The following is a 16,690-nucleotide window of genomic DNA, read 5'->3' on the forward strand; positions in this document are numbered from 1 at the left end:
TGAGCAAAGGTTTAGTGGCAAGACGTTTTTAATGACAGGACCGGGTAAGCATATACTTCGATTTTATTCGATTCTATAAAATCGAACATTTTCATAGGTTCATGTTCATAAGGGTTAATTTATATTAGGCCGGGCCGTGCCGTGCCGTGTCCGGGCTTTTACGAAATTCTAAAGACGAGCGTCGTACGTGGCCCGGACGGGCCACGGATCATGCACGTTGTAATATAAACAGCTTCATACAAAATGTATGTAACGTTTCACATCCGTGCCCCGTACGAGCCACGTATACGGCACGCCCCGGACACGGCCCGGCCTAATATAAATCATCCCTTAGTCCTAAATCTCCCGAAAAGTTCTAAGTATTTCTAACCATTTACAACCACACATGCCTACGAGAAGCTTGTTACCTCCATCGGTACATACAGTGAAAAATATACATGCCTACATGAGGCTTTAAATACATTTTACAGACTTTACTCATTCTAAAGTCATTCTCCATTTATCATTCCTATTAGCAATGACGGTAAACCGATGATCAATATCAACTATCTATGTGACAACAGATGTTTTAACATTCCAATGATTATTAGTAGGTATAATGAGAAAGAAATAAACTACTTGATGTATTGCTAACATTCAAACAACAATATTGTATGCGGCAATGTTAAAGAGTCTTTATGTCTTCTTTACATAAATTGTTGTATGTATGATTGGAGAAAGTATTGACAAATAAGTGCTTTAATTAAAAAAAAACCGACCAAGTGCGAGTCGGACTCGCGTACGAAGGGTTCCGTACCATCCAAACTAATATTCTATTTATCGAAATCTAGCAAAAATGAGCAAAAAATCACGTTTGTTGTAATATTTTGGGGGACTCCCATGAGTCCCCCAAAATATTTATTTGATTCTAGTTTTCAGTATTTGTTGTTATAGCGGCAACGGTTCATGAGATACAGCCTGGTGCTAGACAGATGAGCGAAAATAATAGGGTTCCGTTTTACCCTTTTGTGTACGGAACCCAAAAAAAAAGTATTTTATAAAAAAGCAGAAGAGTTTTAAACGAGCTAATCTTAGGAACTACTTGGCCGATTTGAGAAATCCTTTCAGTGTAAGGTAGCCCATTTATTAAGGAAGGCTATGGTAAGAGGCGATTTTTGGTCTTGGTGCGAAGAAGTTCCGACGCGGATGAAACCGCTTGCGGAAGCTTAGTCAGACGACATTTTTAGTGAGCTTTAGTTCCAAAAGCTCACATTTGTATACCAAACATCCGTGGTTGTATATTATGTGACATAAAACGGAGGAACAACAAAACCTTAAATTATAGAGCCATTAAAGTTATAAAACTGGTTCTAATCAAAAGTCTCATGTAGGAAGAACCTTATTTCCGCGTCGCTTTACTATTAATTAACGCATGTTGATAATTAATTGGCAAATTAAACGTGGGTTTGCTAGATCAAGGTTTTGATAACACGAGCAGAGCTATGGGAAATATCTTGGAAATGCTATCAATTCAAAATAAGGATGTGGACTTTCTAAATTCTACTCATATTAACACTGCAGGAAAACATCTCGAAAAACTAGATGTTCCCATTGGTTGCGCCCGAATACGGGAGAACTCGAACAGTGAACAGTTCAGTAGTTCCGTAACTTTTAGGGTGCAAGAACAATAACAATACCTACTCTTTATAACATTAATAACATTAACTAGATCATTTAAGTGAACAAGAGAGTCTTTGACATGTCTAAAATAAAAGCAAAATCGCTTTCTGGAAAGGCCCCGCTTTAATACAATTAACATTATTTCAAGAGCAATTTGTAACATCTAGAATTTAATATTTCACGCAAGCATAACTTTGTAGCAGCAATTTCCTTCACTAAACTTTATGAAAGGAAAACATTAAATTATAAAATACAGTTTAAACAATATGAGAAATTCCTTTACTTGGAAACCTTGACGGTTAATATATTTAAACTACCTAGTCATTACAATAAAGGGGAAATATTTATTGCTTGTTTGTACCATGGCCCCGAAATTACTAAACCAATTTGAAAATTTTTGTCACTGTTGGAAAGCTTTTATTCCGATACGGGCAGTAGTTCTCACAGGTCTAACCACGGAAAAACTATTAGTATTTCATATTTCGGCTCGCTACAATTTAAAAACATTTTACCGTAAGTAAAATTTGGTCGCAAATCATCTTCCTTTCAAATGATAAATTAAAAATATCTTTCACAGACAAAATTAACTGTACAATCTAACTTTCAAAATTCATGTTTTGATCTACTGGTCGGTTAAAATCCGGTTTAAAAACTTCTAGACGAAAAAGTATTAACCATAAAACAGACTGCAACAAACACTAGATTTCTAGTCTTAATTAACTGCAGGGGTCCGATGCTGCTAAGTTGATCATGTCAAAATTGAATCGCAATAGCAGTTTTAACCTAAGCGAGCATTCTGCTACTAATATAAGACCAATCGTATTCCAATGACATTCGATTGGTCTGCCATTTGGTCTTTACGGTAGTTTGCTCTACAATCATATTGCAATTGTAAATAATTTGCAGACAATATGATTCATTACTGAATCACAGAAACGGATAAAAACGTTTATTTAAAAGAAACAGAGCGGAATGCTTCAATCGTAAGTCGTGATTGCATCTCAGTCGGATGTGAATAGTATGTCGCTTAAGTCAAATTAGTAGAATCGCGCCCCTGCAGATCGTGATGTAATAGACTAGCATTTTTGGGTCTAGACTTTTGAATGTGTTGACTCCAATCTGTAGGTCAATCGCCTCGTAAGTCTAGGTGTTAGTAAATATATCAAAGATCCTTGTAACTTTCATAGCTCGGTTTCTGCATACCGATTTATCGATCACGGCGGCTGTTCTCACTTCATATCAGCTTAGACTGGGCAGCTTTATGATAGTTATAATGGCGTCCACGGCTGATTTCGGCCACGGCGGCTGTTCTCATTTAAGGAGATCAGCCAGCTGCGCAGGACATATTATAGTGCACGAGCATTTGCGCAGACACAGGTGCACTCACTATTCCTTCACTCTCATAACCCGATGGGACGGCAATCCGACACCACCGGAGAGACATCAGTTTTTTTTATGATAGTTACTTGAGAAGCGACCCCAGGATTCCATGCATAGTAATAATGCCTGGCATCCACTTACCAAATATTGTTAGAGGAATAATTTACGTAAGAATTATGGAAAATACCGTTTGGTGTTACTTATCGAAGATTTATCTATCCTGTAGATTTATGAATCCCTTTTGATACCACCCACAGCATTTTCACCTCATATTTTATAAACCGAGTATCTACATGTGACATACTAAATGCTATAAATGTAGATATTTATCATTTCCGTATTATTATAAAAACACGCACAAATAAATCTATATTCACCATTATTTATTGTGTCAACTGAATATATTAAAACTAGCTTCAGCCAGCGGTTTCACCCGCGTCCCATGGAAACTACTACGCACAATTTTATAAAAAGAAACCTAAGGCTTTTCTCGATACATGGGCTATTTAACACTGAAAAAAATATTTAATTTGGTCTACTGATTCCTGAGATTAGATTAGAGTGCAAACAAACTCTTCAACTTAGAATAGATTTTTTCTTTACAATTCATAGTTGAACCTCTTTGATAAAACTGTATTCGCAGTTTAAACACCTTGTGCTATTATAGTCCAGTATGGCTTTCACATTCACAATAAAATTCAGTTATATTCCATAACAGCTGGTTTACGCAACCACTCGGTATTTTTATGAATATTGCATTTATTGTTACAAACGCGAATGTTATTTATTATTGTTATAGTAGTTTTTATTGTTATGTATTATGCATTTTAGTGAGCCGAGATATAAATCTTAATGGCGATGCATTGATCGATTGGATTGCAAAGTGATATAAGTGCCTACATAGATTTTTTTAAAGAAACCTTAAGTTCTTCTTGAAAAAATGTGTAGACAAAGTAGTCATACGAATTTTCGACAAGGGAAACAGTTTTATTTTATGATACAACTTTACATAGTTACATGAATCATGTGAATTATAAGTTGTACCTACATATGTGCTAGTACCTACTCGAAGATTAAAGATTTTACCACGGAAAATTTTAAACTGACTCCAAAGAAAACTATCACCAAATAATAAAAAGGTTCAGCATTTAAAAAATTACACGCTTTAACGTGTAGAGTAATTATTGATTATGAGACCCGCTACGCTTCTTACAAATAATTTGATGGTGACAAATTGGTTAATTGACAGTCATGTGTCACCTTCACATTGCTACTTTCTAGAGGGGCTGGGAACAAATGCACATCTACAAATTCTTACTGATACCTATTACCCCCTATTACCCTACCCTATTACCTATTATACCTATTGCAAATGCAGAAGTAGGGAACTCTGTCTGTCGGGGCTTTCACGCCAAAATTACTGAACTGAATGAACGGACATTTTGTAAGTGTAACAAAGTTAGACTAGATCCTGAGCAAAGGCATATCAACCCCAGTGGGTCCAGAGCCAAGGCCGGCAAGGCTGCAGGATTGTTCGAAAGAGTTACCGCGGCCCTGGTGCCTACGTGAAGGGCTCCAGAAGGAACATGGTGGGTTTTAGTCAGTAAGAGTCTGACAATCGATCACTCTAAATACGCAGCGGGAGGGGTCTAATTTCCCACAAAAAAGGACATAAATCAAGACTCCCCGAATCCAAGAATCAAAAGTCCCGGGATTCATGAAGGCGAGATTCTGGTTTTTAATTAGGAAAAGAAATTGTTATATCAACACATGTCTTAGAGATCTTAACTAACATAGTTGTAACTACCGAACTAATATGCAAGTAAAATGAGTTAAGTTTTAAGTAACGTATAACTTACATAACACATGTTTCCGCGCACATTATAAAGTACTTAGCGATGTTCCAACACGATTTAGTAAAAGTGATGTGTCCATTAACCAGAGATTTCTTTTTTATCACATTTAGGCCGATTTTCTAAGAATGATACTCGTAGATAATCTTGTTATAAATATAAAGATATTTGCGGACATATTATGGTTAATTTAAATGCCTTTTTTATTTACTCTATGTTTTTGGGTAAGTAGGTAAAGAATTTTAAAAAAAATAAGGCTCTATTATAGATCTCATCTCAAAATAAATTCATAGATAGATAAAGAAATTAAAAAAAATACATTTGACTGTTTCTAATATCAAAAAGATAATTAAAAGTAATCTCGCATTATATTTCTGGGCGTCACCAAAAGTCTCTAACAACCTTTAAGAGATTGTTACACAAGTATTGTTTCATGATGTTTGTATTTAGGTAATAATTGTATCGTGTAAACGATTGTTGGTGAGCCAAATAAATAAAATAAAAATAAACAACGCACTTTAATAACTCAGATGGCCGTGAAAATAAATAAAAATAACATAGGTAGGTACATCAATATTTTGAAAGTCAATGTTCTGAATATAGAAAAACCATGGGATAAGCCTTGATAGTGTGACCATGCTTGAACAAATCGATTACACCGTGTCGGGCTTAACCTCTGTCATTTGTTAGATGTAATGTCAAGTATGATAATCGAATGATGACTGCAGTGGGTGAATGGCTTTTGAACTGAAGATATTTTTATAACCGCATACAATAAATAAATAAGGTTTATTTCATAAAAAGAGGTTGTACACATAGGTAATTTGTTGTACACATACTTAGGTAATTTGTTGGGTTTATGAGTTGATTCGATTTTTTCTAGAAATGAGTCTCAAGAACAAAAATATAGGAACTAATAATTGGTTAAATTAAGAAAGCGTTTTCGAAAAACCTGTCTCATGAAAAGTCAAGGATAGAGATGGTTATTTCTTTCATACTAAAAAAACGAATACTCAACGCAAAATTCTGTGCTTTAACCGAAGTTATCGGTCAAGACAACTTCAGAAACCAACCAAGTACCTACCTACAAGTATACATATACACTTAACAACTATTATTAGTAAAAGCCTTTTGTAAGGGAACAAGTAACGCCTGTACCTACACTTGTAACAAGAAACAAAAGAACTACGATACTTTACCCATTGAACAACCTACGTTCTATTGAGAGAAACATTAAAATTTATGTGACTTTCTCCAGCAAAAACTACAAAAAACAAAGTAGTTTTTAAACTTTATGTACAGTTACTGTTATTTTTAGGTATGCAAGGGGCTATTTAAAATAAAGATATGCAAAGTATACAAGATAAGAGAATTTATTATGTGTGACACATGAGAATTCTTAATTATGTGTGAGTAATGAGCACTATAATTTTATTTTTTTATTTTTTACTCTAAATTACGTTAATTTAATCATACCCTTCATTGTAAAGGCAGATATATTTTTTTACATTCGATGTTCATAAAAATCTGCCTATGAGGCCTAGTTAAAAACTAGTTTCTCAATGTTAATGTTTTATGTATGTACCTATGAGTCACAAAAAATAAATTAGGTAACTGGGTACCATAAAATGGTACCTACAACTATAAGCGTATTCATGTCATTTTCTACATCAATATTAATCAAAAACAAATATTTTGAACATTTCAGAAGTGAACAGTAAAATAATGATGTGTGACTGAATTTGAAGGAAACTACCAAAGTAGGTAATTTGTCAATTTTGTAAATTGACAAAATGATATTTAAAGATGGCGCCACAAACTTACAAAGATGTCAAAAGTCATTGAAGTTGAGTCCTACATTTCTCCACATCTCAAAATTAAATTGGTTTCTATCATAATTTTCCAGCAAGTGAGTAAATTAGAGAGATTAACAAAAGAAAATTGTAGGGAAATTCTGATTGCTACTATTTTGTAAATTGAAATTGGACTTTCGTGTTGCACGAGAAAGCCCTAGAACATTATCCTATTAACTTTTTAAATTGAAGTCTTCATGGTATGAGTATCCCACAAACTCGTGTAAGTGATGACTTACATAGACAACCGATTTGAGGTTATGTTAATGTGAACTTTGTAAAAGAAAGGTTTTGTAAGTACATGTTTTATGAGCCAAATATCAAAAAGTCTACTAACAATTTCATTAGGTACATAGATAATTTGTCACACGCTATCAGACTAAAGCATAAGCTTCTTTTTTTTACTTTTCATCAACATCCAACTTAGATACTGTTTTTACTTTTTATGTTCAGAACAGATATTCACGTGTAAGGTTTCATATTTATTTACTGACAGCGGAAATAGAATTATACAATAGTACCAAAGGGGAATTCCTTTACAAGTAAACGTGAATTATGACGCCTTTCTCTAACCCTTTCAAACCGTATGTTAATCTTAAACATACTTAACAGTGCCATTTTAATTACCATAAGAATTAATTATACGGAACTAAATAGAAGCTAAGAAATTAAACTATTTTTTTTTCTTTGGTTAATGTGCCTAAGAATAAATAGTTTAATTTATTTAAATTGCCTAAATGTTTTTTTGACTGTTAACTTATATTTAATTCAAATAGGTAAGTGAGGCTTAAATTTACTTGGACTAAGAAGAGTTTTACGATTAATAATATTCATATCAATTCATATGTGTCTAGGCCGTACGGTGCAAAAAAGTTTAAGGTAATGCGCACCGCAGTCTTTTTAATTCTTTAAAAGCCGCGAGCCAAGGGTCATCTAATTCGGCTTTAAAGCCTTGAAACCAATCAATCGTATCTTATGATACATGTTTGACCTTTAAAATTCGTTTTCAATTTTCGTTTTGCTACCATATATTTAGTTTGTTTATAATTTTTTTATCCGAAAAGTTCCGAAACTCTGAACCGATTTGAAAAATTCTCTACATTTGTTGTCTTAGGCTACATTTTATTCCGGTACGGGCAGTAGTTCCCATGGGGAGCGGGTGGATCCACGGGAAAACGGCTAATACCTAATAAATGCAAGGGAAAGGCCTAGATGTAAGTAACAGTTTAATCTATGATCTATTTTAATTGCAACCAGTAATTCCTCTACTACCAATCAGTGAGTGCTATTGACAAACCGCAGAGCACAGATTAAATAGAATCAAGATAATGATTGTGTAACCAGCCAGCAACATCTAGATTAGACCACAAAGGTTTTACTTTTGCTAATTCTTTTAATTTAAACTACTTAAATACAAATATGGTTCTCTCTTAAACTGGGGCGAAGTAATGACTTTATAAAAAGTTTTCACACGTAAGTATCTATGGCGCTCACGAAAGCGGTTATGTAAAATTGGAGTAAATTTTTCTCTTGCGTAATACACAATTTCATGCTATTGTGACCGGAGTTTTCAACAGTAATTAGAATAATTGTGGGTACAAGTAGTTTTGTCACGATATTTATACGTAAAAAAAACGAAACCATACCAAATTCAGTCAAAACAGCATTAATGGCTGACTGATTTTTGGTCTATGTCTATTAACAATCAGTACAAAAAATGCTATTTTTCCTTGAAAACTGACAACTCTCAACTGCTCAAAACATTCGGTACCCTAAGTTTTTACAAACAATAGCTAAGTTTCGATGAGATTTTTAAAAAAAATATTCTAAATTCAGTCAAATATTCCAAATCAAACTAAGAACGACCTATAACCGGCCAGTGAAATCAAGCGTTGACGTAACCGCGAAACAACAACCAGCAACAAGTAGGCCAACATAGTTTTAAATGACACTGAACAAAAGCAAAGGCGAGTGAAAGAAGGCCGAGTGGAAGGCATCGGCACACAGAGCCAATTCGGAACATGTTCGGAAGTGTGACAGTGACGTAACAGTTACGTCATGTTACACAAGAGAGTGAAGATTTAAGCGGAATGACTTGCTTGTTTTATATTCTTATCTCGTGTTTATTTATTTTTTTGTGAAATTGATGGATAGTGTTGCATGGTTTTAGTTTTGAATTGCAAATGAAAAACTATATTTAAACATTTATTTTGATAAATGTAAGAATATCAGTATGCGACTTCCGCTGATATAAATCTTAAATGTTGGCTCAAATGTCAGGTACATGCATTGCATATGCAAATCGATTTGAGCAGATCTAATAACAGAGAAAGCACTGATCTGGTCATAAATGCGGAAGATAACAATTTCCCTTTTATTTTTTGTCTCTTATTTAAGCTTTTAAATCATTTTAAACAATGCCCTTGATAACTTAAAGATAAAGATATATTTATTTTGCAAATATGGGTACAAAAGTAAATGGTGTTATAAAATAAACAACTTACACACAAACTTAAAAGTATCTAGGTACTTGACAAGCTCAACCAATTTTTTCAATTACATGCCATAGTTCATGAAGTATGTCAAAAAACAAATTCGACCTTGATCAAAAACTCAAATCAAAACAATTTTACGTAACAAAGTTATGTGAATTAGATACATACATATAATATATCAAAGTACCAGCTATCGATGTCATTCGCCCACTTCCCGGTAGAACGCAATGAGTTATAAATCGTAAGATAACTTGCGCAACTTGGCTTTCACTTGCGCGGGCCTGCTTGACAGATAATAGAAAATGTAGCAGATGTAGCGGGAAAATTGTGATAAGAAGACATTGTTGAATATTTTATGTCTATCACTTATAGGTAATATATAAAACAAAGTGACGGAACACCTGTGTCTGTTCGCAATAAATTCAAAATGACTAAACGGATTTTATTATAGCTTCGCCAATTCGCGTGCAAATTCAGGCATACCATTTGCAATGTGCGAATAAAATAACAGTATTTTGTTTAAATAATCTGACCTCTACATCTCAATTGATAGCATTAAGCAAGACTGGTTGTCATACTTGACAAGTTTGTGATTAACATATAAGGGCCAAGGCCACACATAAAAAACAATTCACTATTAAGTCAACTTGTCAAAAAACTTCGATTTAGGTTTGGCTTGTAAATTACACTCTCTTTTGTCAACAACTAAAAAAAGAAAGGGTGTCATTTGAAAATAAAATACTTAATTAAACACATCTTTCAGCATGATGTAACTTTATAATGTATGCTAGTAAATAAATACAGCAAAAGACGTTATCTAAAAACAGAAGCAACTAATACTGTGTCATAATCTTAAGACCATTTATTTTAACCGTCCAAAAAAACGTCATCTGTCATCAAGCCATTAGACTGTCATAAAAAAACAAACGAGCGTTACATAACCATTAATCAAAGGTATATTACCATATAATGTCACTTCTTAAATACGGTAAAATGGTGTCGAAAACTATCTTCTATAATAATAATGACGTCATTAAAGTCTAATGGTCGGTGCACACGCATCTTACGCGTCATCACTCTCACTTGGTCAACGATCTTTTATTTGTAAACCTTGTAGAACAAAATTACTAGCGGAGGTGCCATAACGAAAAATCTCCAAATGGACGCACTCAGAAACATTTGATGGTGACTTAAGCTCCTTAGTGAAGGATTTCTTTGACAATCCGTCACGAAGGAGTAACTTAAGTAATCATTAAATGTCTCTGAGTGTGGGAGTAAGAAAGTAGCGCGCCAAAATTCGTTAACGTTACTGTTTCCGCCCTTATAGGTACGCCTTCTTTGGATTAGAGCATTTTTTGTAATACCAAAAATAGTTGACAGATGTTTTAAAGAACCCGAACGCCTCGTTAGTTTACTCGTAACAGTCATAACTGATCGTTTTGGTCATGCCCACCGTACGAATTTGACCTAGAAGAAGGCCTGTTCCACCTGCATTATGGCGTCTCCGCTCATATTTCCTTATTCCGTGTTCAAAACACACATTATCACGATGATTGTTAACAACAATCGAATGAAAACATCGATTGTAAATTGTTATCGATATGTTCGTTTTGTTGTTACCTTTCTCTTGAGTTATTTTGCTGATGATATTTGATTGGCTACAATTTCTATACAGCAATCTTATGTAAAAACTCAGTTTGACATAATGTTTATTGTTTGTTTTTAAAAACATCGATTGCAATCACCCATAACAGCATTCAGAATACCTGTATATTTTTTGCTAGACTATACTTGGCCATCCAACGAGGTAATGCTGCCAGCCTCTTGGGTACGCTCCCAGTTGACAGCGATGGGGATGAATTTTTCGACGCCTTTTAGATATATATATATTTTTTTTTTTTTTATTGTTCTACTAGGATAGTTTTTTTTTGTGTTGTAAATGACTATACTTATATCATAAAGAGGAATCATTTTTTTATTTGTACCCAAAGGCTAAGAAACTACAGAACCGATAAAAAAAATCACTGTTGGAAAGCTACACTCTTCCCGAGTAACATAATAACATCCCATGGGCAGTATTTCTCGCATGGCGCGGGTGAAACCGCTAATAGTATAAGCATAAAAACCAAAACTAAAAATACACTGAGCACACATCACTATGTCCAATACCTACTACACCTAATACCTACCCAATTTATTCGCAAGAAACCTATCAAGCCAAAGTTGGCTGTAAAAACTATATTTCGTCAACTATAAGGCCATAATGTTTGGATGCAACTCCACTGTATGTTTCGCAGTTAATTATCACAAAAACTGGAGAAACAACCTCGAGTTACAACCCAATAACTCGATTAATCTCGAATTAGAATATTTAGTAGGTAGACGCATTAATCAGTCAAACACTCATCATATCGATTGATCAAGTTTGTATTTTTTTGCAATTCGGTTGATATATGAAGTACTAGCGACATACAGTGGCTTCACCTGCATCCTGTGGAAATGACTTCTCGCACTTTGATTAAAAGATTGGCTACCTTCTTCGTTCTCCTGCCCTGTTCCCAATTTTATTTGGGGTCGGCGCAATGTCATCCTCTTCCATTTTCCCCTGTCACTCGTCATACTGACACTCACTCCCTTCCTATTCATGTCATCTTTCAGGCAATCCATCCATCTTTTCTTAGGTCTTCCTCTTCCTCTCCATCCATCTACATTCATACTAAAAGATTGGCTACCTAACACTGAAATATTTTTTAAAAAATCGAGCTAGTAATTCCCGAGATTAGCAGCCAATAAACAAACTCTTTGACTGTAATAAAATACTCGTCGCTAATAGTGTAGCTTTCCAATAGTGAAAGATTTTTTCAAATCGGTTCGGTAGTTTCGAAGCCCTTATTAGGTACAAACAGAAATTGAATTGGTATAAATAAATAAAAATTAAATCAGTATTTCAGTCAGTGTACCTATATATTGGGCTTTATATAGCAATTGGTTATGATTGGCAGATTATCATCAAGGCTATAGATTTCTAGTAACTAACGTATTACATTGTTCAAAATAACTATTTCAGTTCCAAATACATCTTCCAATATTAAGTCGAGGCAAGATTCAAGGCTAGACAATAGATTTCCTTATTTATATTAATAAACCTTAAACAAAACCTCGAACAAACACACAAATAAGTCTATAAATAAAATAAATATTTATTTATTCCAATGGATATAATACTACGGAAGTTGAATAGAACCTATGTCATCTATAAAATAAAAACAAAAATGATTGCGTATAAAATATAAATAAAACCGGCCGTATTACGTAAAGTTGTGTTATAAATAAATAAATAGTGACGTTTTTAATAACGTCATTTTTTCCCCAATTGATTTAAGACATGCTATATTAAAGTTCTTACCGTCATTCTACTAATAGTTATTTGTTATACAAGAGTGCAAAGTTGCTTTTTAACCGCGGGCTCAATTTTGATGACCGAGCAAGCGAAGGATTCTAAAATTGAAACACGAGCGTAGCGAGTGTTTCAATAATTAGAATCCTGAGCGATAGCGAGGGAATCAAAAAAGCACAAGGTGAAAAATCTTTGCACTCGAGTGCAACACGTAACTTTTCATCCCACCTCATCGAGGAAATTACTAAATGCAAAAAAACAAAATGGCGCGCACATATGAGTATCAAATTAAAAAGGAGTACCTATTAAAGTTCATTTATTTGAAAACTCAATTTTAAAATGAAACGAGGTTAAATATCTATGTAAAAACAATAATAAAAAATACTTAATGAATTGAATAATTATTTAAAGCAGTATTTTATTTGTTTAATATGTATTTGTTTGAAAAGTCTTATCAAGATTGTCACAAATGGAGTATTGCACACGATGTTCTAAATTCAAATCACTTTGCCGCTCTAGAGGATAAAAACGACTTTTGCGCTCAGATATCAAAGGGTAAAACTACTCTTTCCGAGATGGTGGGATGAAAATAATATTTAAAATCGTAAGCTTACGTTACATTGTCTACAGTTTTATTTCTGTAATCAGAACAAAAACGGAATCTATTATGTATTTTTAGCTCAAAAGCCAAAGATTATTTTTTTTATATTCATGTTAACTTTTTACCATCATGGAGGACCCACGTTCATATATGAACTTATATTGTGAATGAATTGTCACAAAATTACCTGGCACTTTTTAGGGTTTAGGACCGATTTTCAATCATCAGGTAACACTATCTAACTGAGGAATAAAAATGGCTGACTGACATATTTTCTATACAAAAGCTGTCAAAACGTGCAATATATTCTTCAAATAAAAGATATCTGGTGATTGAAAAATCGGCTTTTAAAAGATCAAAACTCCCCATATTAAAGATGCATACAAATTGAATTGTAAAGCTAAATATGTTTTCATCAAAAATTTTGTTTACAAGTATCAATTAAGCGACGTCTTCACATCACTCTTAATTACTTTTTCATCCCACCATCTCGGAAAGAGTAGTTTTACCCTTTGATATCTGAGCGCAAAAGTCGTTTTTATCCTCTAGAGCGGCAAAGTGATTTGAATTTAGAACATCGTGTGCAATACTCCATTTGTGACAATCTTGATAAGACTTTTCATACAAATACATATTAAACAAATAAAATACTGCCTAAAATAATTATTCAATTAATTAAGTAATTTTTATTATTGTTTTAACATACATTTTTAACCTCGTTTCATTTTTAAACTGAGTTTTCAAATAAGTGAACTTTAATAGGTACAACTTTTTAATTTGACACTCATATGTGCGCGCCATTTTGTTTTAGTAATTTCCTCGATGAGGTGGGATGAAAAGTTACGTGTTGCACTCGAGTGCAAAGATTTTTCACCTTGTGCTCTTTTGATTCCCTCGCTATCGCTCAGGATTCTAATTATTGAAACACTCGCTACGCTCGTGTTTCAATTTTAGAATCCTTCGCTTGCTCGGTCATCAAAATTGAGCCCGCGGTTAAAAATCAACTTTGCACTCTTGTATAACAAATAACTATTACTTTTGACAGGAAAACCGGTAATTAATAAGTCCATACATTATGCAACGCTTCACTAAAAGAATTAAGTATTAATGAAGATGCTTTCATACAGGTTAATTATTGTGAACTTTATTGAATTATGGCTTAATGTAAATGTCAATAATGTTTGTTGTTGTTGATGGTATAAAATGAGTAATTAATTATGTACGTAATGGTTTATATTCTGCATATATGGCGTCTTTACGAGTACTGTTTAAGGAGATGTTTGATTGAAAGTCGTACAGTCAACTTCACGTCAGTGGTAACAGTTTTATAGGAAAATCGTACTTATTACTATTGAGTTAAGGTGCATGACAGTTACCACTGATGTGCAGTCTACCGTACTACATTGGGTTTTTACGACAAATCTTTTATGGTGCATCCATTTACTACGGCAATTTTGCTGCCGAATTCTTGGCTGAATATGCATAATTATGAATTCCAATGTTCAAAGAAAATCGTTGTTTTAAGAAGAACTCACGTTTATGTTAAATTTTGAACTTGGGCTTTGTACTTCTTTCACGATGATATCCCTGACAGTTCGAAGCCATCTGCTGACAACTGGCTCGATGATGATACAGTCATGGACACATAATTAAAGACACCCCCCGACTCGAAGTGAAATAAATAGTTATGGTACTGACATGAGCTTAAGCACGGCATAAACTGTAAGGTAATAATTATTAAAACAAACATTACATTGTGTTCTTTAAATTAAGGACAAAAAATATTTTCTTTCTTTAATACTTTAGATACAAAGCTCTGTGGGAAATGAACACTAACTTTTGTAGCTGATACTTGGCTGGTCAGCTAATTAAAGACAGTTAAAGCCCAGTTAAGAAAAAAAAAACGAAAGATACAAATAGTTGCCATGCTTTTTTTTAGAAGTGAGTAAAATACTTATGAAAACTCGAATTAGGTAATAATTTAGGTTTATTTCATTAAAAATTTTCATTTTAGTCCTATCTATAAGACTAGAACAAAAATTCTGGTAAGTAAAATGTTTTAGGCTTTTTAATACTATATTTTGACATACGGATTTATTCATACCACTTGATCTGTAGTAAGTACATGGTAATAAATTTATTATTAAAGATTTCTTATCAATGGCACTAAAAAGGCATGGTTTGAGAACAACTCAAAACCGACCCCAAGGAAAACTTGTCCGCAAACAGACTTTAAGGCAAATAGTGAACCATTTACATGATTCGGTACTGGTTTTTTTGGGAGTCATCTGATGCTAAAAGGACGACAATTGTGTCTGCAGAACTTTTAGACTACAACCGGGTCGGGAAAAGCTGTAAGGCATGGGTATCGGAAGATGTTACTTTTGGAAAAGCACCGCGTGTCCATACTGTAGTTGGCTATTTCTATCAAATGTGAAAGGTGCAGTTAACAAGTGTTCAAAAATGTATTTTTTTTTTCTCATTAAACAAAGGGATACGAATAATTCTAAAATAATGTATCGAAATTAGTCGCCTCCAAAACATGAGATGGAACCAAAATACACTAAGAAAGTTCTCAAACATAGGAGGCGAAAAAGTAATAGTGTGGGGCTTCTCCCACTACTTGGTGTAGTGATCTTTTAGAAAGATATTATTAAGAATAGGCGAATTCAAGTACTATAATATTTTAGAAATAGCATTTTGTTATATGCTAAGCATAATTTACCGGTCCTTAGCACTTTCCAAATTAGAAAAGTTCTGAAAAACACTGTAAGAGTACCTAGTAAAAGGGACTCTTTGATCGAGCAACTTATGACGGTTTTGGTTTGGCCCATCGCAAATTTAATAGAAAAAAAACTGGTGATCGGCCAGAAAACACAATGGCGATAAGTCATACATGAAACATTGATCAATTTTACACAGATTTTTATGAAGCATGGAAGAAAATTCCCGTAGCGACTTAAAACAAAACTGACCGCTTGCACGCTTAGGGATGTCGTGCTGTCATTGAGGTAAAAGGAAATAAACCAAATATTAGTACTCATTAGTATGCTTAGTTACAGTGTAGGGAATGTTGTTATAGAAAAGTACCATCAATAATATTAATAATTTGCATTTCTTCCTCTGAGCAAATGGAGTGTCTTTAATTATATGGCCAGGCCACGTTATGGTTCATACCGCTCGAGATTCGGATAAAGCGAAAAAAAACTTGTCGCGAAGGATCACTGAAGATAGTCTTTAGTTTTAATATTTCACAATGCCCTCTTAAATATTTTAAAATAGAAAATAAAGTTCCAGTAGTAATCAGAAAAAAGAAATACAGATGAATGTGAATGGTGTGAATGGTGTCTTTAATTATGTGTCCATGACTGTATTCTAGTTCTTTATAGCTTCGACTGTCAGAAAGTTTTAAGAGAACAAGTCCCTTTGTACGCTTAAATCTTCAAAAGTAT

The 16,690-nt window shown here is 33.7% G+C and overlaps 1 protein-coding gene across 2 annotated transcripts in view; it reads right to left on the reverse strand.

Annotated features, from left to right (window-relative positions):
• LOC110375594 (unconventional myosin-XVIIIa) overlaps positions 1–16,690 on the reverse strand; it is a 245,879-nt gene that overhangs the window by 99,996 nt on the left and 129,193 nt on the right. The window lies entirely within an intron of this gene.

The sequence above is a fragment of the Helicoverpa armigera genome, chromosome 22, assembly GCF_030705265.1.
Source record: "Helicoverpa armigera isolate CAAS_96S chromosome 22, ASM3070526v1, whole genome shotgun sequence".
In the NCBI taxonomy this organism is placed as follows: domain Eukaryota; kingdom Metazoa; phylum Arthropoda; class Insecta; order Lepidoptera; family Noctuidae; genus Helicoverpa; species Helicoverpa armigera.